This window comes from Pseudophryne corroboree, chromosome 9 (assembly GCF_028390025.1).
Source record: "Pseudophryne corroboree isolate aPseCor3 chromosome 9, aPseCor3.hap2, whole genome shotgun sequence".
Taxonomy (NCBI): Eukaryota; Metazoa; Chordata; class Amphibia; order Anura; family Myobatrachidae; genus Pseudophryne; species Pseudophryne corroboree.
In genome coordinates, this window is record NC_086452.1 from 407,434,193 (window position 1) to 407,456,743 (window position 22,551).

The 22,551-nt window shown below is 47.6% G+C and overlaps 1 long non-coding RNA gene across 2 annotated transcripts in view; it reads right to left on the reverse strand.

Annotated features, from left to right (window-relative positions):
- The window catches only part of LOC134958354 (uncharacterized), a 37,900-nt gene that overhangs the window by 2,155 nt on the left and 13,194 nt on the right, over window positions 1-22,551 (reverse strand). Inside the window, exon 2 of one of the 2 annotated variants that reach the window (XR_010186972.1) lies at window positions 7,353-7,420. The exons of the other annotated variant lie outside the window; for it this stretch is intronic. This is a non-coding gene — a long non-coding RNA (uncharacterized LOC134958354). The remainder of the gene's footprint in view (window positions 1-7,352; window positions 7,421-22,551) is intronic. 2 annotated transcript variants of the gene reach the window in all.

Consider the following 22,551-nt stretch of genomic DNA (forward strand, 5'->3'; position numbering starts at 1 on the left):
GCACGCGCTAAGTACTTTCACACAAAACTATGCAATTTTACACAGGGCCGAGCAACGCTTTTCAGTCGCTCTGCTGATCGGTGAGTGATTGACAGGAAGTGGGTGTTTCTGGGTGGTAACTGTGCGTTTTCCCGGAGTGTGCTAAAAAACGCAGGTGTGCCAGACGAAAACGCAGGAGTGGCTGGGGAAACGGGGGAGTGGATGGCCGAACGCAGGGCGTGTTTGTGACGTCAAACCAGGAACTAAACAGTCTGCAGTGATCGCAATCTAGGAGTAGGTCTGGAGCTACTCAGAAACTGCATGGAAATATTTAATAGCAGAACTGCTAACCTTTCGTTAGCAATTCTGCTAAGCTAAGATACACTCCCACAGGGCGGCGGCCTAGCGTTTGCACTGCTGCTAAAAGCAGCTAGCGAGCGATCAACTCGGAATGAGGGACATAGTGAATAAGTGGGGGAAATAAATGAGCGGGTTCGGTTTCTCTGAATCCGAACCCGCACGAACTTCATGTTTTTTTTCACGGGTCCGAGCGACTCGGATCTTCCCGCCTTGCTCGGTTAACCCGAGCGCGCCCGAACGTCATCATGACGCTGTCGGATTCTCGCGAGACTCGGATTCTATATAAGGAGCCGCGCGTCGCCGCCATTTTCACACGTGCATTGAGATTGATAGGGAGAGGACGTGGCTGGCGTCCTCTCCATTTAGATTAGGAGAGAGAGAGAGAGATTGACCTGAGGCTGATACTGTAGAAGAGAGTGCAGAGTTTAGTGACTGACCACAGTGACCACCAGCAGTGCAGTTGTTTTATTTAATATATCCGTTCTCTGCCTGAAAAAAAACGGTACACACAGTGACTCAGTCACATACCATATCTGTGTGCACTGCTCAGCCCAGTGTGCTGCATGCCTGCATCATCTATGTATATATTATATATCTGACTGTGCTCAGCTCACACAGCTTATAATTGTGGGGGAGACTGGGGAGCACTGCAGTGCCAGTTATAGGTTATAGCAGGAGCCATGAGTACAAGACAGTCACATACCATATCTGTGTGCACTGCTCAGCCCAGTGTGCTGCATCATCTATGTATATATTATATATCTGACTGTGCTCAGCTCACACAGCTTATAATTGTGGGGGAGACTGGGGAGCACTGCAGTGCCAGTTATAGGTTATAGCAGGAGCCAGGAGTACATATTATATTAAAATTAAACAGTGCACACTTTTGCTGCAGGAGTGCCACTGCCAGTGTGACTGACCAGTGACCTGACCACACTGACCACCAGTATAGTTAGTAGTATACTATATTGTGATTGCCTGAAAAAGTTAAACACTCGTCGTGTGACTTCACTTGTGTGGTGTTTTTTTTTTTATTCTATAAAAAACTCATTCTGCTGACAGACAGTGTCCAGCAGGTCCGTCATTATATAATATATATACCTGTCCGGCTGCAGTAGTGATATATATATATTTTTTATATCATTATTTATCATCCAGTCGCAGCAGACACAGTACGGTAGTTCACGGCTGTAGCTACCTCTGTGTCGGCACTCGGCAGTCCATCCATAATTGTATACCACCTACCCGTGGTTTTTTTTTCTTTCTTCTTTATACATACATACTACTACATCTCTTTATCAACCAGTCTATATTAGCAGCAGACACAGTACAGTACGGTAGTTCACGGCTGTGGCTACCTCTGTGTCGGCACTCGGCAGTCCGTCCATAATTGTATACCACCTAACCGTGGTTTTTTTTTCTTTCTTCTTTATACATACATACTACGACATCTCTTTATCAACCAGTCTATATTAGCAGCAGACACAGTACAGTACGGTAGTTCACGGCTGTGGCTACCTCTGTGTCGGCACTCGGCAGTCCGTCCATAATTGTATACCACCTAACCGTGGTTTTTTTTTCTTTCTTCTTCATACATACATACTACGACATCTCTTTATCAACCAGTCTATATTAGCAGCAGACACAGTACAGTACGGTAGTTCACGGCTGTGGCTACCTCTGTGTCGGCACTCGGCAGTCCGTCCATAATTGTATACCACCTAACCGTGGTTTTTTTTTCTTTCTTCTTTATACATACATACTACGACATCTCTTTATCAACCAGTCTATATTAGCAGCAGACACAGTACAGTACGGTAGTTCACGGCTGTGGCTACCTCTGTGTCGGCACTCGGCAGTCCGTCCATAATTGTATACCACCTACCCGTGTTTTTTTTTTCTTTCTTCTTCATACATACATACTACGACATCTCTTTATCAACCAGTCTATATTAGCAGCAGACACAGTACAGTACGGTAGTTCACGGCTGTGGCTACCTCTGTGTCGGCACTCGGCAGTCCGTCCATAATTGTATACTAGTATCCATCCATCTCCATTGTTTACCTGAGGTGCCTTTTAGTTGTGCCTATTAAAATATGGAGAACAAAAATGTTGAGGTTCCAAAATTAGGGAAAGATCAAGATCCACTTCCACCTCGTGCTGAAGCTGCTGCCACTAGTCATGGCCGAGACGATGAAATGCCAGCAACGTCGTCTGCCAAGGCCGATGCCCAATGTCATAGTACAGAGCATGTCAAATCCAAAACACCAAATATCAGTAAAAAAAGGACTCCAAAACCTAAAATAAAATTGTCGGAGGAGAAGCGTAAACTTGCCAATATGCCATTTACCACACGGAGTGGCAAGGAACGGCTGAGGCCCTGGCCTATGTTCATGGCTAGTGGTTCAGCTTCACATGAGGATGGAAGCACTCAGCCTCTCGCTAGAAAAATGAAAAGACTCAAGCTGGCAAAAGCACAGCAAAGAACTGTGCATTCTTCGAAATCCCAAATCCACAAGGAGAGTCCAATTGTGTCGGTTGCGATGCCTGACCTTCCCAACACTGGACGTGAAGAGCATGCGCCTTCCACCATTTGCACGCCCCCTGCAAGTGCTGGAAGGAGCACCCGCAGTCCAGTTCCTGATAGTCAGATTGAAGATGTCAGTGTTGAAGTACACCAGGATGAGGAGGATATGGGTGTTGCTGGCGCTGGGGAGGAAATTGACCAGGAGGATTCTGATGGTGAGGTGGTTTGTTTAAGTCAGGCACCCGGGGAGACACCTGTTGTCGGTGGGAGGAATATGGCCGTTGACATGCCAGGTGAAAATACCAAAAAAATCAGCTCTTCGGTGTGGAGGTATTTCAACAGAAATGCGGACAACAGGTGTCAAGCCGTGTGTTCCCTTTGTCAAGCTGTAATAAGTAGGGGTAAGGACGTTAACCACCTCGGAACATCCTCCCTTATACGTCACCTGCAGCGCATTCATAATAAGACAGTGACAAGTTCAAAAACTTTGGGTGACAGCGGAAGCAGTCCACTGACCAGTAAATCCCTTCCTCTTGTAACCAAGCTCACGCAAACCACCCCACCAACTCCCTCAGTGTCAATTTCCTCCTTCCCCAGGAATGCCAATAGTCCTGCAGGCCATGTCACTGGCAATTCTGACGATTCCTCTCCTGCCTGGGATTCCTCCGATGCATCCTTGCGTGTAACACCTACTGCTGCTGGCGCTGCTGTTGTTGCTGCTGGGAGTCGATGGTCATCCCAGAGGGGAAGTCGTAAGACCACTTTTACTACTTCCACCAAGCAATTGACTGTCCAACAGTCCTTTGCGAGGAAGATGAAATATCACAGCAGTCATCCTACTGCAAAGCGGATAACTGAGGCCTTGGCATCCTGGGTGGTGAGAACCGTGGTTCCGGTATCCATCATTACTGCAGAGCCAACTAGAGACTTGTTGGAGGTACTGTGTCCCCGGTACCAAATACCATCTAGGTTCCATTTCTCTAGGCAGGCGATACCGAAAATTTACACAGACCTCAGAAAAAGAGTCACCAGTGTCCTAAAAAATGCAGCTGTACCCAATGTCCACTTAACCACGGACATGTGGACAAGTGGAGCAGGGCAGGGTCAGGACTATATGACTGTGACAGCCCACTGGGTAGATGTATGGACTCCCGCCGCAAGAACAGCAGCGGCGGCACCAGTAGCAGCATCTCGCAAACGCCAACTCTTTCCTAGGCAGGCTACGCTTTGTATCACCGGTTTCCAGAATACGCACACAGCTGAAAACCTCTTACGGCAACTGAGGAAGATCATCGCGGAATGGCTTACCCCAATTGGACTCTCCTGTGGATTTGTGGCATCGGACAACGCCAGCAATATTGTGTGTGCATTAAATATGGGCAAATTCCAGCACGTCCCATGTTTTGCACATACCTTGAATTTGGTGGTGCAGAATTATTTAAAAAACGACAGGGGCGTGCAAGAGATGCTGTCGGTGGCCAGAAGAATTGCGGGACACTTTCGGCGTACAGGCACCACGTACAGAAGACTGGAGCACCACCAAAAACTACTGAACCTGCCCTGCCATCATCTGAAGCAAGAAGTGGTATCGAGGTGGAATTCAACCCTCTATATGCTTCAGAGGTTGGAGGAGCAGCAAAAGGCCATTCAAGCCTATACAATTGAGCACGATATAGGAGGTGGAATGCACCTGTCTCAAGCGCAGTGGAGAATGATTTCAACGTTGTGCAAGGTTCTGATGCCCTTTGAACTTGCCACACGTGAAGTCAGTTCAGACACTGCCAGCCTGAGTCAGGTCATTCCCCTCATCAGGCTTTTGCAGAAGAAGCTGGAGACATTGAAGGAGGAGCTAACACGGAGCGATTCCGCTAGGCATGTGGGACTTGTGGATGGAGCCCTTAATTCGCTTAACAAGGATTCACGGGTGGTCAATCTGTTGAAATCAGAGCACTACATTTTGGCCACCGTGCTCGATCCTAGATTTAAAGCCTACCTTGGATCTCTCTTTCCGGCAGACACAAGTCTGCTGGGGTTGAAAGACCTGCTGGTGAGAAAATTGTCAAGTCAAGCGGAACGCGACCTGTCAACATCTCCTCCTTCACATTCTCCCGCAACTGGGGGTGCGAGGAAAAGGCTCAGAATTCCGAGCCCACCCGCTGGCGGTGATGCAGGGCAGTCTGGAGCGACTGCTGATGCTGACATCTGGTCCGGACTGAAGGACCTGACAACGATTACGGACATGTCGTCTACTGTCACTGCATATGATTCTCTCACCATTGAAAGAATGGTGGAGGATTATATGAGTGACCGCATCCAAGTAGGCACGTCACACAGTCCATACTTATACTGGCAGGAAAAAGAGGCAATTTGGAGGCCATTGCACAAACTGGCTTTATTCTACCTAAGTTGCCCTCCCACAAGTGTGTACTCCGAAAGAGTGTTTAGTGCCGCCGCTCACCTTGTCAGCAATCGGCGTACGAGGTTACATCCAGAAAATGTGGAGAAGATGATGTTCATTAAAATGAATTATAATCAATTCCTCCGCGGAGACATTGACCAGCAGCAATTGCCTCCACAAAGTACACAGGGAGCTGAGATGGTGGATTCCAGTGGGGACAAATTGATAATCTGTGAGGAGGGGGATGTACACGGTGATATATCGGAGGGTGATGATGAGGTGGACATCTTGCCTCTGTAGAGCCAGTTTGTGCAAGGAGAGATTAATTGCTTCTTTTTTGGGGGGGGTCCAAACCAACCCGTCATATCAGTCACAGTCGTGTGGCAGACCCTGTCACTGAAATGATGGGTTGGTTAAAGTGTGCATGTCCTGTTTTGTTTATACAACATAAGGGTGGGTGGGAGGGCCCAAGGACAATTCCATCTTGCACCTCTTTTTTCTTTTCTTTTTCTTTGCGTCATGTGCTGTTTGGGGAGGGTTTTTTGGAAGGGACATCCTGCGTGACACTGCAGTGCCACGTCCTAAATGGGCCCGGTGTTTGTGTCGGCCACTAGGGTCGCTAATCTTACTCACACAGTCAGCTACCTCATTGCGCCTCTTTTTTTCTTTGCATCATGTGCTGATTGGGGAGGGTTTTTTGGAAGGGACATCCTGCGTGACACTGCAGTGCCACTCCTAAATGGGCCCGGTGTTTGTGTCGGCCACTAGGGTCGCTTATCTTACTCACACAGTCAGCTACCTCATTGCGCCTCTTTTTTTCTTTGCGTCATGTGCTGATTGGGGAGGGTTTTTTGGAAGGGACATCCTGCGTGACACTGCAGTGCCACTCCTAGATGGGCCAGGTGTTTGTGTCGGCCACTAGTGTCGCTTAGCTTAGTCATCCAGCGACCTTGGTGCAAATTTTAGGACTAAAAATAATATTGTGAGGTGTGAGGTATTCAGAATAGACTGAAAATGAGTGGAAATTATGGTTTTTGAGGTTAATAATAATATGGGATCAAAATGACCCCCAAATTCTATGATTTAAGCTGTTTTTTAGGGTTTTTTAAAAAAAACACCCGAATCCAAAACACACCCGAATCCGACAAAAAAAATTCGGTGAGGTTTTGCCAAAACGCGGTCGAACCCAAAACACGGCCGCGGAACCGAACCCAAAACCAAAACACAAAACCCGAAAAATTTCAGGCGCTCATCTCTAGAAATAATATAGCTTCAGCACTGCATACTACAAAATTTATATATTAAATTAGAATAAAGAACATTCGTGTGCTGGTCTGGGGAGAGATTCTGCTGCAGCAGTCAGTCCTCTCTCTCTCTGCCCAAAGTTCCTCTTTCTGCAACGGGGAAGAGAGAAGGGGGGGGGGGGGGTGGCAGTGGGACCCGGGAACCTGCCAGGCCCCTCCAATAGGCAAGGTAGAGTACCCACTCCCCCTACCCACCCCGTCTCAACGCCACTGCATACCGGAGAAGCATCTCATTGGAGTGTCATATGCGTGTCTTGAGAGTATCCTGGATTCCGTGCTACCCTGATTCGCACATACAGCGAAAGGAAGTCTATATTTTGACTGAAATCTTACACCTAGCATGGAGCAGTGCAAGTTCTTCTGATACTAAGGGCCAGATGTACTAACCCTTGGAAAGTGATAAATTGCAGTGATACAGTACCAACAAATTAGCTCCTAACTGTCACTTTTCAAACACAGCATGTAACATGGCAGTTGGGAGCTGATTGGCTGGGACTTTATCACCGTGCAATTTATCACTTTGTCAAGACTTAGTACATCTCCCCCTAATAATGACAGTTACGGCTGTGGACAGTAAAACTGTGGCAGAGCTGCTAGCCGCTTGAAGATGTACAGATATTCGCACTACCATAAGGTAGTAACTTACAACCATTTTGTGTGGGACTCAGAATCAGGCCCTAGTGTCACATACCCCACATATCCATATATATTAACAAAACATAGCCCATAGGAACTTATTTATGGAAGCACTGAATATACAGTGTAAAGGATATTAGTTTTCACCAGTGCATGTTGATAGTCCTCCCAGTGCACGTCTACGCTCTGTTCACGGGAGAAGTAGATACCGGTTTCTGGAGAGGCGGAAAAAAATTATGAGGCGTGTAATCCCTGCACAAGCTATCACCTCCTTCCACTTAGCATGTAGCTTTGCTGCGGAGCAGAATTTAGGAGGATTTGAGTTGACGGAGCACACAAGGAAAAGGAGAAGAGGAGTCTACACGTATACAAGACAGCAGAAGAAGTGTGCAGGGGGAAACGGGGACAGGATTTGTGTCATAACTGCCCACGAATTGCACGCAATGGCGAGATCCCATCCAGTCTAGCCAATGTTTTAAATGGGCAGTCATTTAAAAGGCAAAACCAGCTTTTTAAATGATTGCCCCATTAAAACATTGGCCATAGTAGACACGATCTCCATGATACATTTTACAATAATGTCTGGTGCACCATGACGTAATTATTCAAAATACAAATAAACTAAACCCATCCTACGCACCTGACTGACTCGCTGCCGGGATTCCGAGAAACAGGAGGCGTCTGTCGATATACTGACAGCCGGCACCCCGTCTGCCGGTAGCATATACCAAACCCTTTGTGTGCATAGTGTAATGAGTCTATAAAAAACATGAGGGCATTGAAAGCGAATCGTAAGTCAGGTCACTCGAGTACGTGCAGTTTGCTAACGGATGGAAGGGTCACACTCTACGTAATGTTTGGGGGAAAATGTTTAAAATGTTAGAGAAAGATAAAGTGGTGAGAGATAAAGTACCAACCAATCAGCGCCTGTCATTTTAAAGGCTGTGCTAGAAAAAGGACGAATCTGATCGGTTGGTACTTTGTCTCTCTCAACTTTATCTCTCTCCATAATGTGATTTATTATTTATTTATTAACAGTTTCTTATATAGCGCAGCAAATTCCGCTTTACAACTGTACACAATTGGAAGACAAAATTGGGTAAAAATAAAGTCGTAGAGGTAGGAGGGCCCTGCTCTCAAGCTTACAATCTATGGAATAACTCTTCCTCTTGGTATCTGTCTAAGGTGCAGATGTATTAAGCCTTGAGAAGTGATAAAGCAGTGATAATGAGAAGGTGATAATGCACATCCAATCATTACGGTTTGAAAAAATGACAGGAGCCGACTGGCTGGTGCGTTATCACCTTCCACTTGTCACTGCTTTATCACTTCTCCAGGCTTAATACATCTGCCCCTAAACGGCTTTTACCCCAAGAGTTGTACAGTATATGAACACAAATAGTTTTTCTCTAACGTCCTAGAGGATACTGTGGTCCACATTAGTACCATGGGGTATAGACGGGTCCACTAGGAGCCTTGTGCACTTTAAGAAATCAATAGTGTGCACTGGCTCCTCCCTCTGTGCCCTTCCTACCAGACTCAGTTTAGAAAATGTGCCCGGAGGAGCCGGTCACGCTTAGGGAAGCTCCTGAAGAGTTTTCTACATTTATTTTCTATTTGTTGTTTTATAGGCATTGCTGGGTGGCACCAGTCTGCCTGCTTCGTGGGACTTAGGGGGGAGAACGTCCCAACTTCCTAAAGAGTTAATGGTCCCTTTTCTCCGCTAGCAGGACACTGAGCTCCTGTGGGAGTCATTCGCAAGCCCCACCACGGCGAGCGTACCCTCCCGCAGCACGCCACCACCCCTAACAGAGGCGAAGATAGAAGAGTGGTGAGTACAGCGCTGGCGTCCCGGTTAGCGGGTCGCTGACGGAAATGGCGGCATGAGGGTTTGAGCACAGCGCTGACATGCAGGCTGCATTCCGGGGGCTCAGCATGACATGCAGCTACGTGTGTCCCGCTGTGAGGGGCTCGCTGAGCCACCAATGATACCCACACTGGCCATCCAGCTTACAGAGGGTTTTAACCCTCGGATTAAGCACTCTAAACTTCAGGCCAGTATAAAAAAAAAGACCGGGAAGCCGCACGCCACTACAGGGGCGGGGCTTCAATGTGAGCGGATCCAGCATCTCACCAGCGCCATTTTCCCTCTGCATCTCATACTGGCAGGCATCACAGGGACGCGCAGCTCCTCCACGAAGACTCCACGTCTCCTCAGTGGTACCAGGGGGTCATAGTAATGGGTAGGAGGTTTTAGTATACCAAGTCCTCTGAAGGGCTTTAGTGTGGCGACCCAGCTGTGTTTTTACTCAGCTACAGGGGCACAGTGTGGCTGGCTCCTATTTCTCTGTCTCCCTGCAGTCTCTGTGTAGGTTATACTGTGTTTCACCTTCTGTGTGTGGGTGTGTGTGGGTCCCTTCGCATTACCATGTCCAGGGACTGTGTGTCCTGCACAGCAGAGTTTCTGTCCTCCCCTGGGGACTCGCTACCGTGTACCCAGAACAGTACCCATTCTCAGGCTAGTGGGTCAGAAACCCCTCCCCTGGGGACTCGCTACCGTGTACCCAGAACAGTACCCATTCTCAGGCTAGTGGGTCAGAAACCCCTCCCCTGGGGACTCGCTACCGTGTACCCAGAACAGTACCCATTCTCAAGCTAGTGGGTCAGAAACCCCATGGTTAGATTCCATAAAGGGGATGATATCTACTATTTCTACTAAATTAGCCCATACTGAGAAAGAGACGCAATACTTAAGACAGTCTATGGATGACCTGATGAATAGAGATTCAGTTCCCATACCAACGTCTCAGACCCCGCCATTTGCCCACAAAAGCGTACTCTGGCCCAGCTCATGCAAACTGATACTGATGACGATACATCAGACCCAGAGGAGGGTGAAGTGGATGCGAGTGGGGGGATGCTGTCCTGTCACAAGGAATACAGGCCCTGACAGAAGCTATCAGAAATGTCTGCGCATTTCTGACAAGGTGGCAGAGGTGGAGGAGGAATCTTATTTTAATGTAAACAAGAAATCCTCAGCTACTTTTCCTGCATCAAAGGTATTGAATGCACTGTTTGAAGAAACTTTGGCTAATCCTGACAAAAATTTCAGATCCCTAAAAGGTTAATTACATCCTTTCCCTTTCCTCAGGAGGATAGAAAGAAATGGGAAAACCTGCCAATTGTGGACACATCGGTATCTAGGTTGTCACGTAAGATAGTCTTACCTATTCCTGGGGCAGCATCCTTAAAGGACATGACTGACTGCAAGATTGAGACCACTGTCAAATCTTTATATACTGCTGCTGGTGTGGCCCAGAGACCCACTATTGCTTGTGCATGGATCACTAGGGACATTGCTAAATGGTCAGGTAACCTAATTGATTAATTAGATTCCTTGCCCAGGGGGGAGATCATTTTACTCCTACAGCATATTCAAGACTCTGCTAACTTTATGGTGGAGGCCATAAAGGAAATCGGTTTGCTCCACGCACGCACCACTGCCATGGCAGTGTCAGCACGCAGGGGCTTGTAGCTGCTCCAGTGGACTGCAGCTGCGGATTCCAGAAAAGGCATGGAAAGCCTACCGTTCACAGGTGAGGCCCTTTTTGGAGATGAACTGGATACGTGGATATCTAAGGCTACGGCGGGTTAGTCTACATACAGATGGGTCCACAGTTATCTTGGCTAGTTTGCTGCGCCTAGGCACCCCATGGTTTATTTACATAAACCCTTCATCTATTGTTCTCAGCTGCAATACAATACAGAGAACAGTACAGCAGGGGATTAAGTCATTACAGCAGGGGCTTAAGTCCGACTGGCCAGTGTCAGTTAATCCTATTAATGGTCAAGATAAACATGGACCCATCTGTACCTTCCTTCCGCAGCACCCCCAGCTAGAAAAATCTACTAGGCTCCGACTCTGCAGTCCTTTCAGACAGCGAAGTGTAAAGGCAAACAAAAAGGTTCTTCTACAACCTTCAAAGGCAATAAAGGTAAACCCAGAAAACCAGCAGCTGCAGGTTCTCAGGAATAAACCTCCGGTTCTGCTTCCTCAAAGCCTTCAGCATGACGGTGGACCACACTGTCTGGAAGACAGGCAGGTGGGAACCCAGTTACATTATTTCAGTCACGTTTGGGCAACATCATGTCAGGATCCCTGGGTCAAAGACCTTATCGCCCAGGGATACAGACTGGAGTTTCAGGAACTCCCACCTCACAGATTCTTCAAATCAGGCTTGCCAGCTTCTCCAGAAGCAGGTATGACTTTGCAGACAGCAATTCAGAAACTGGTACAAACTCAGGTCATTGTCCCAGTTCCACTTCAACGACAAAAATAAGAATTTACTCACCGGTAATTCTATTTCTCGTAGTCCGTAGTGGATGCTGGGTACTCCGTAAGGACCATGGGGTATAGACGGGCTCCGCAGTAGACTGGGCACTCTTAAAAGAAAGATTAGGTACTATATCTGGTGTGCACTGGCTCCTCCCTCTATGCCCCTCCTCCAGACCTCAGTTAGGGAAACTGTGCCCGGAAGAGCTGACATTACTAGGAAAGGATTTGGAATCCAGGGTAAGACTCATACCAGCCACACCAATCACACCGTATAACTCATGATAACTATACCCAGTTAACAGTATGAACAATAACTGAGCCTCTATCAACAGATGGCTCATACAATAACCCTTTAGTTAAGCAATAACTATATACATGTATTGCAGAGAGTCCGCACTTGGGACGGGCTCCCAGCATCCACTACGGACTACGAGAAATAGAATTACCGGTGAGTAAATTCTTATTTTCTCTGACGTCCTAGTGGATGCTGGGTACTCCGTAAGGACCATGGGGATTATACCAAAGCTCCCAAACGGGCGGGAGAGTGCGGATGAATCTGCAGCACCGAATGAGCAAACTCAAGGTCCTCCTCAGCCAGGGTATCAAACTTGTAGAATTTTGCAAAAGTGTTTGAACCCCGACCAAGTAGCAGCTCGGCAAAGTTGTAAAGCCGAGACCCCTCGGGCAGCCGCCCAAGAAGAGCCCCTTCCTCGTGTAATGGGCTTTTACTAATTTAGGATGCGGCAGTCCAGCCGCAGAATGTGCAAGCTGAATCGTGCTACAGATCCAGCGAGCAATAGTCTGCTTTGAAGCAGGAGCACCCAGCTTGTTGGGTGCATGCAGGATAAATAGCGAGTCAGTTTTTCTGACTCTAGCCGTCCTGGAAACATAAAGTTTCAGGGCCCGGACTACGTCCAGCAACTTGGAATCCTCCACGTCCCTAGTAGCCGCAGGCACCACAATAGGTTGGTTCAAATGAAACGATGATACCACCTTAGGGAGAAATTGGGGACGAGTCCTCCATTCTGCCCTTTCCATATGGAAGATCAGATATGGGCTTTTACATGACAAAGCCGCCAATTCTGACACACGCCTAGTCCAAGCTAAGGCCAAAAGCAGGACCACTTTCCACGTGAGACATTTTAGCTCCACGGTCTTAAGTGGCTCAAACCAGTGGGATTTTAGGAATCCAACACACGTTAAGATCCCAAGGTGCCACTGGAGGCACAAAAGGGGCTGAATATGCAGCACCCCTGTAACAACGTCCGAACTTCAGGCAGTGAAGCCAGTTCTTTTTGAGAGAAAAAGGGATAGGGCCGAAATCTTGGCCTTTATGGATCCTAATTTTAGGCCCATAGTCACCCCTGACTGTAGGAAGTGCAGGAATCGACCCCCCTGGAATTCCTCTATAGGGCCTTCCCGGCCACACACCAAGCAACCTATTTTCGCCATATACAGTGAAAAAGTCTTGCTGTCACGTCTTTCCTAGCCTTTATCAGCGTAGGAATAACTGCATCCGGAACGCCCTTTTCCGCTAGGATTCGGCGTTCAACCGCCATGCCGTCCAACGCAGCCGCGGTAAGTCTTGGATCAGACAGGGTCCCTGTTGCAACATGTCCTGACTGAGAAGGCAGAGGCCATGGGTCCTCTGAGAGCATTTCTTGCAGTTCCGGGTACCGAGTCCTTCTTGGCCAATCCGGAGCAAAGAATATTGTTCACACTCCTCCGTTTATTACAATTCTCAGCCCTTGGGTCTGAGAGGAAGAGGAGGGAATATATAGACCGACTGGAACACCCACGGTGTTACTAGTGCGACCACAGCTATCGCCTGAGAGTCCCTTGACCCAGCGTAAAACCTTTTTTATCTTTTTATTGAGGTGGGACGCCATGTAGTCCATCTGAGGCAGTTTCCATCAATTTGCAAAACTGCGTGAAGACTTCCTGATGAAGACACCACTTTCCCGGGTAGAGGTCGTGTCCACTCCCGGAACGAACACTGCTGACAGTGCGCTTACTTGATTCTCCGCCCAGCGAAGAATTCTAGTGGCTTCTACCATCGCCACCCTGCTCCTTGTGCCGCCCTGGTGAAGGCAAGTCTGTTGGCTTGACCACAAACCTTGGAATTTCCTTTCCTGTGTAACTGCCCCCCACCCTCGGAGGCTTGCATTCGTGGTCACCAGGACCCAGTCCTGAATGCTGAATCTGCGGCCCTCGAGAAGGTGAGCACTCCGCAGCCACCACAGGAGAGACACCCTGGCCCTGGGGGATAGGGTGATTAACCGATGCATCTGAAGATGTGATCCGGACCACTTGTCCAGTAAGTTCCATTGTCCTTGCATGGAACCAGCCGAAGGGGATGGCCTCGTATGATGCCATCATCCTTCCCAGGACTCGAGTGCAGTGATGCACTGACACCTGTTTTGGTTTTCAATGGATTCCTGACCAGTGTCATGAGCTCCTGAGCTCTCTCTATCGGGAGATAAACCCTCTTCTGGTCTGTGTCTAGGATCATGCCTAGGCGAGGCAGATGAGCTGTAGGAACCAACTGCGACTTCGGAATATATAGAATCCAGTCTGTTGCCGTTTCACTTCCAGAGAAGGTGATACGCTGTCCAGCAACTGCTCTCTTGATCTCGCTTTTATGAGGAGATCATCCAAGTATGTGATAATAGTGACACCTTGCTTCCGCAGGAGCACCATCATATCCGCCATTACCTTGGTGAAATTGGTAATGACAATCCCGTACCGCAATTCTGAGGTACGCCTGATGAGGTGGATAAATGGGGACACGAAGGTATGCATCCCTTATGTCCCGATTCATTTCAGGCTTGCAATGACCGCTCTTAGCGATTCCATCTTGAACCTGAACCTTTTCAGGTATATGTTCAGGGATTTTAATACAATATGGGTCTAACCGAACCGTCTGGTTTCGGGATTATAACATGGTCGAATAATAACACCCTCTTGTTGAAGGAGGGGACCCTTGACCACCACCTGTTGAAGATACAATTTACGAATTGCAGTTAACACTGGCTCCCTCTCTTGGGGGGAAGCCCGCCGGGTCCTCGGTGAGGGGGCATCTTCTCACAGTCCAGCCTGTATCCCTGCGATACAATTTCTATTGCCCAGGGATCTAACAGGGAGTGAACCCACTTGTGGCTGAACTTACGAAGGCGTGTCCCCACCGGGCCTAGCTCCGCCTGTGGAGCCCCAGCGACATGCGGTGGATTTTTGTAGAGGCCGGGGAGGATTCTGTTCCTGGGGACTAGCTGTGTTGTACAGCTTCTTTCCTCTGCCCCCGGCTCTGACAAGAAAGGACGCACCTCAGACTTTCTTGTTTCTTTATTCGAAAAGCTGCATTTAATAATGTCGTGCTTTCCTAGGCTGTGCAGGAATATAAGGCAAAATATCAGAATCACCCGCTATAGCTGTGGAGACCAGGCCCGAGAACCTTTCTCCACACAATCCTCAGCCTTCCATATGCCTCTTAAGTCGGCATCATCTGTCCAGTGTATATTCTACAGGACACGTCAAGCAGAAATCGACATAGCTTTTGTCTCTAGGACCCAGTATACTCATGTCCCTTTGGGCATGCTTTATAATTATATATCTATCACTTAAGACAGCATTTTAAAATATTTATATGCATACTAGGGTCTCAATCTCTGCTGATAAGGTACCTGTCCACGCTGTCACAGCGCTATAAACCCATGCCGACACAATCGCCAGTCTGGGTAGTATACTAGAATGTGCACACTATCTGCAGGATCCCTGAGAATAGCTAGTGCAAACAGGACACCCAATGGGAAGATTCTCAACACATCCTGGCCCTAGTGGGGAAAGGATACAGCCTGAGAATTCTCTTGTGGGAAGCTGCCGTCTCTTGTCTGGAGATTCCCGCTCTTTTTCCTCATGAGGGGAGGGAAATTTACCTCAGCATTCTTCCCCTTAACATGTGTACTCTCGTGTCAGGGACAGATGAGTCATCAGTGATATGCAAATCATATTTTATTCCAATAATCATATATTGAATATCTTTAAGCCCTCTTGGCTGTAACTTTGCATTATCGTAGTCGACAGTGGAGTTAAACTCCGTGTCGATACTTTGTTATTTTGGATAGTGAACATAGAGAGACTCTGAAGGACTCTGTGACATAGGGACAGACCAGGGTAGATTTCCTTTCTGTTCCCTAACCTTTTGTGCAATAATTTTACCTCAGCACTTACACATATCCAAACAGGTGTCTGCGTTGTCGACGGAGACACCCTCCCACACACATATCCGCTCTATCACCTCCTTAGAGGAGCCTTTTACCTCAGACATGTCGACACACGCGTACCGACACACCACACACACAGGGGATGCTCTATTTGAAGACAGTTCCCCCACCAGGCCCTTTGGAGAGACAGAGAGAGAGTATGCCAGCACACACCACAGCGCTATATAATACAGGGATGTACACTATACTGAGTGATTTTTCCCCTATAGCAGCTTATATACACAGTTTTGCGCCTAAATTTATGTGCCCCCCCTCTCTTTTTTTACCCTTTGTGTACCAGGATACTGCAGGGGAGAGCCTGGGGAGCTTCCTTCCAGCTGAGCTGTGAAGAGAAAATGGCGCCGGTGTGCTGAGGAAGGCCCGGCCCCCTCAGCGGCGGGCTTCTGTCCTTTTATGTACTTTAATGGCGGGGGTTAATGCACATATACAGTTTATCAGACTGTATTATGTGCTTTTCGCCAAGTAAGGTAATCTAATTGCTGCCCAGAGCGCCCCCCCCCCAGCGCCCTCCACCCATCAGTGAGAGGAGTGTGTGGTGTGCTAAAAGGGAGCAATGGCGCACAGCTGCAGTGCTGTGCGCTACCTTAATGAAGACCGGAGTATTCAGCCGCCGATTTTCAACTTCTCTTCGTTCTTCTGGCTCTGCAAGGGGGACGGCGGCGCGGCTCCGGGACCGGACGACCGAGGACTGGGCCTGTGTTCGATCCCTCTGGAGCTAATGGTGTCCAGTAGCCTTAGAAGCCCAAGCTAGCTGCAAGCAGGTAGGTTCGCTTCTCTCCCCTCAGTCCCACGTAGCAGTGAGTCTGTTGCCAGCAGATCTCACTGAAAATAAAAAACCTAACAAATACTTTCTTTTCTAGGAAGCTCAGGAGAGCCCCTAGGGTGCATCCAGCTCTGGCCGGGCACAGATACTAACTGAGGTCTGGAGGAGGGGCATAGAGGGAGGAGCCAGTGCACACCAGATATAGTACCTAATCTTTCTTTTAAGAGTGCCCAGTCTACTGCGGAGCCCGTCTATACCCCATGGTCCTTACGGAGTACCCAGCATCCACTAGGACGTCAGAGAAACAAGGGTTATTACTCTAACCTATTTGTGGTACTGAAACCGGACGGTTCAGTATGGCCTATTTTAAACCTCAACTCACTGAACCCGTACTTACGGTTGTTCAAGTTCAAGATGGAGTCTCTGAGAGCGGTGATCTCAGGTCTTGAATTTCTGGTGTCTCTGGATATCAAGGATGCGTACCTTCATATTCCGATTTGTCCGCCTCATCAGGCTTATCTACGGTTTGCACAGCAGGACTGTCACTACCAGTTCCAGGCCCTGCCATTTGGTCTCTCCACAGCACCGAGGGTGTCCACCAAGGTAATGGCAGAGATGATGTTTCTCCTCCGCAAGCAGGGAGTGAACATAATACCGTACCTGGATGACCTGCTGATAAAAGCACCATCCAGGGAGAGGTTGTTGGACAGCATTGCCCTCTCAACCAGACTACTCCAGGATCACGGGTGGGTTCTGAACCTACCAAAATCCCACCTGGAACCAACACGGAGGCTTCCGTTCTTAGGGATGATACTGGATACGGAAGTACAGAAGGTATTCCTTCCATTGGAAAAAGCATTGATAATCCAATCAATGGTGCGGGATGTTCTAAAACCAACCCGGATATCGGTGCATCTATGCATTCACCTTCTGGGGAACATGGTAGCCCCTTACGAGGCTCTGCAGTATGGAAGGTTTCATGCAAGGCCCTTCCAGCTGGATCTGTTGGACAAATGGTCCGGATCGCGTCTTCACATGCAACAGAGGATACGCCTGTCACCAAGAGCCAGGATTTCTCTTCTGTGGTGGCTTCAGACTTCTCACCTGACCGAGGGTCGAAGGTTCGGGATTCAAAATTGGATTCTGCTAACCACAGACACAAGCCTCAGAGGCTGGGGAGCAGTCACCCAGAGGGAACGATTCCAAGGAAAATGGTCAAGTCAGGAAACCATCCTTCCGATCAATGTTCTGGAGCTAAGGGCCATTCTACAGGCATCGCATCTTCTTCAAGTTCACGCCATTCAAGTTCAATCGGACAATGTGACGGCAGTAACGTACATAAATCGACAAGGTGGAACGAAGAGCAGAGCAGCAATGTCAGAGGTAACAAGGATACTCCTCTGGGCAGAAAGACACGTGGTGGCGCTGTCGGCAATCTTCTTTCCGGGAGTAGACAACTGGGAAGCGGACTTCCTCAGCAGACATGACCTCCACCCAGGAGAGTGGGGACTTCACCCGCAGGTGTTCGAGTCCTTGACACATCGGTGGGGGACTTCACAAATAGATATGATGGCCTCTCATCTCAACAAGAAGCTCAAGCGGTATTGTTCCAGGTTGAGGGACCCACAAGCAGTGGCGGTGGATGCTCTGGTATCTCCATGGGTCTACCAGATGGTTTCCATGTTTCCACCTTTTCCATTGATCCCAAGAATTCTCAAAAGAATTAAAAGGGAAAAGCTTCAAGCAATTTTCATTGCTCCGGACTGGCCAAGAAGCGCCGGGTACGCGGATCTACTGGAGATGCTCCTAGAAGACCTGTGGCCTCTGCCTCTTCGCGAGGATCTTCTACAACAGGGGCCGCTTGTCTATCAAGACTTCACACAGCTACGTTTGACGGCATGGAGGTTGAGCGTCAAATTCTAGCCCGGAGGGGATCTCGGACAGGGTTGTTCCAACACTGATTCAAGCCAGGAAAGGGGTAACGTTTAAACACTACCACCGTATTTGGAAAAAAATACGTCTCGTGGTGTGAAAACAGGAAATTTCCTACAGTGGAATTTCAACTGGGCTGGTTCCTCATTTTTCTGCAGTCAGGTGTGGAAGTGGGCCTACGTTTGGGCTCCTTGAAAGTCCATAAACAATTGGCTTCCCTCCCTGAGATTCAGACGTTCTTGAAGGGTGTTCTGCACATCCAACCGCCCTTTGTGCCTCCCACGGCACCTTGGGATCTCAACATGGTGTTGCAATTTCTACAATCGGAATGGTTTTAGCCTTTACAGGATGTTGACGTAAACTTTCTTACGTGGAAGACCGTTACGCTGTTGGCCTTAGCTTCCGCAAGGCGTGTGTCGCAACTGGGGGCGTTGTCTCACAAAAGCCCCTATTTGATTTTTCATGAAGATAGAGCTGAACTCATAACTTGTCAGCAATTTCTTCCTAAGGTGGTGTCTGCATTTCATATCAACCAACCTATTGTGGTCCCGGTGCTTACGGACACCTCTGTTACCTCAAAGTACTTGGATGTGGTGAGGGCTTTGAAGATCTATGTGAAGTGGACAGCTCATCACAGAAAATCTGACTCGCTGTTTGTTCTCTATGATTCCAAGAGAATTGGGTGTCCTGCTTCAAAGCAGTCTATTGCTCGCTGGATCAGGCTTACTATCCAGCAGGCTTATTCATTGGCAGGATTGTCGGTACTAGGTTGGTGGGTTCTTCCTTGGCGGCTGCCCGGGGTGTCTTAGCTTTACAGCTCTACCGAGCAGCTACTTGGTCGGGTTCGAACACATTTTCTAAGTTCTACAAGTTTGATACTTTGGCCTCTGAGGACCTTCAGTTTGGTCGATCAGTTCTGCAGGTACCTCAGCACTCTCCCGCCTGGTTTGGTAGCTTTGGTACATCTACTAAGGATAAGGGCGCACAAGCCAAAGTACATATAAATGTGTTAATGTCAAGACCCCCGGGAAAATAATTGATTTAATTGTATTCCAAAATTATTGAGAAGTGGGGGGTGCTACCACGGACACAAAGAATACAATCACAGAGTTCAAAAGAAGAAGGAAAGTGTCCTCAATGTGGTGCACAAAAAATTATACAGTAGCTAAAATATAACTTTTATTGGTATACTGAATAAGAAGTATTCATAAAAAGCGAAAATTGAGTTTAAAAATGTTAGACATGTGAACACAAAGAATGAGAATGTGTATTAAAATAAATAGCTATATGTGAAATGACTAATTCCTCTAAATATTTCAAAAAATAGGAGGAGAAAAAGGCCTATATATTAAGATACAATATTTGATCTCAGGCACAATATAATCTCCTAAAGATGTGAAACAGTAATTGGATCAATGGGATCTTATGGGCTCCTTTCGTTCACGTATAATTATGTGTCTTATTATGTACCCAAATGGGCGGAGTCCTCAGAATCCTCATAAAGTGTCATATACCCTGGTCTTTTGACCTCACAGTTAGAATAATTAGCCACAAGGGGCAATTCTGTATCTATGACAGTTTGATGTGTGCTAGAGCCCACTTATTAGGTCTTATGTGGGTGGACACTCAGGTAATAATTTAATTTAAATATGTATCTGTTTGTTTGAGTTTTGGTCCTCCTATAAAGCTGAGATCCCTCCTACCATATAAATTTAATGGTATAGGTTAGTGTATGTTATGTCTATTTTTGTACCATAGAGATGGAGAATGATGGGTAGTTCCCAGGTCTCAGATTAAGCTGGTACACTGAGGGAGAGAAGTGTTGAAAAAAAGATAGCAATAGGTACACTCCTTATAAACAGCTTTGGTACATCCCCATGGTACTAATGTGGATCCCAGTATCCTCTAGGATGTAAGAGAAATTAGGATTTTAATTACCTACCGGCAAATCCTTTTCCCGTAGTCCGTAGAGTATACTGGGCACCCGCCCAGTGCTTCGTGTTTCCTGCGATGTTCGTTTGTTAAGTATTGTTGTTGGTTCAGCTGTTGCTGTTCAGGTTTGGTTAGCATGGCTTTCCTCTTGTTTGTGTGTGCTGGTTCGAATCACCACTGACCTGTTACATCCTTTCTCAGGATATGTCCGTCTCCTCGGGCACAGTTTTTAGACTGAGTCTGGTAGGAGTGGCATAGAGGGAGGATCCAGTGCACACTATTGATTTCTTAAAGTGCCCAAGGCTCCTAGTGGACCCGTCTATACCCCATGGTACTAATGTGGATCCCGGTATCCTCTACGGACTACGAGAAAAGGATTTACCGGTAGGTAATTAAAATCCTATTTTTTAAAACTTACAATGTTAAATACATATGCATTATCTTGTTGTATGTCTGTTTAGTGATCATGTGACAGGTGTCCTTTAAGGTGCACTTCCACTTCCAGACAACTTTGATTTCTTGGGCTGTGCATGCCTACCTATTAGGCACATTTGTTTTATTTTAGTGCCAATGGATAAGACAAAGTAAAGCTCTGCTCATCCAAGAATATCTAAAAAGCAGCTCTATGTCATACTGTATCTCCATGCTGTAAAAGAATCAACTGTGCTTAGATGATAGAGAGACATTGTTGAAAAACACAGAAAATGGAAGAAAGACAAAATAATGCAAGAATTGTAAAACATGACGACTTAATGGTCACAATATTTATTATACTGGACTCACGTATTGCAAAAGTGGCGCAGATGGGGGGGTTGATAATAACTTAAAGACAGCTGGTTCAATATTTGGCATGTTGATAAATGTGATTGAAAGATGGTTAGCACTGCTATCGGCCTGTGAGTGCAATTTTGTGGTTTCCTAAACCCACACAGGCAGGGCTGCCATCAGAAATTGTGTAGCCCGGAACTGACAAAACATACAGGGCCTACACATTGTGATGTTACATACAGGTGGAGCGTTGCGAACCTGCATGAATGATTCACGGAGAGCTGATGCACAGGGAAGACTTGTTTTAAAAAGTCCTTCCTGGGCATCAGCCTGCTGTTGTTGTGCAGCCTAGTACAGGTCTCCAGATATTGGCGGTAGGAGCCAGGGGTGCAGGCCTGCCATCAGGGGGGTGCTGTGGGCACAGATGTCCCGGGCCCGGCCTCTCTGACAGAGAGGAGAGGGCCCGGGCCGCTCATGCCGCCGTCGCGATGCTCCGCCCACTTTTCATTACAGAGTTCTGGCTGTCAAAGGAGGGGGAGAGGACGCTGAAAGCTTCTATTGTAAACGTCCCTCAAAAAATGGCAGCCGCCTCAGTGGAGACAGTTATTAAAGAAACTAGAGGAGGCTCCTCTAATATCTTTAATAACTGTCTCGTCTGAGGCGGCGGACATTTTGGTACAGACTTTTCAATAGAAGCTTGCAGCGTACTCTCCCCTCTCCTGTGACAGTGCAAGATCTCGGTCATGAGAAGGGGGCGGGGCTACATGAAACAGAGGGGGCGGAGCTACACAGGACCAGGCTGCTACATCTTCGGCCAGCCTGTGATAGGTGAGTTGAGGGAGAGTGAGTGGGAGAGAGAAAGTGTGTGTGTGTGTGTGTGTACATATATTTATTTTGCATGGTTTTATTTATATATATATATATATATATATATTTTTTTTTTTTCTCTTTTTTTTAATTTATTTATTTATTTTGGGGGGGGGGGGGGGGGGAGCTGCCTATTTTGCGAGTCCTGGGCCCCAAAATTTCTGATGGTGGCCCTGCAGGGGTGTGCTCCCTCTCTGTAAGGTCCCGGGACTCCAGTCCCCGCAGACTTCCCCCTGATGGCTGCCCTGCACGCAGGCTCCTGTAATACCAGAAATGGATTGAGGAGCCAGATCTAGACTAAACTGACCAACTGCATGTGTAGATAAATTGGTTATCGAACCAGAGCTTCAGGTAGCGAGATTGGCCTGTGTTTGGCCCGCCAGTGTTTTCACAAGCAAATATTAATCTTCACACAGGCACAGCGAATTACACATCATACTTACAAGCCCATCTACTAATCTATAATTC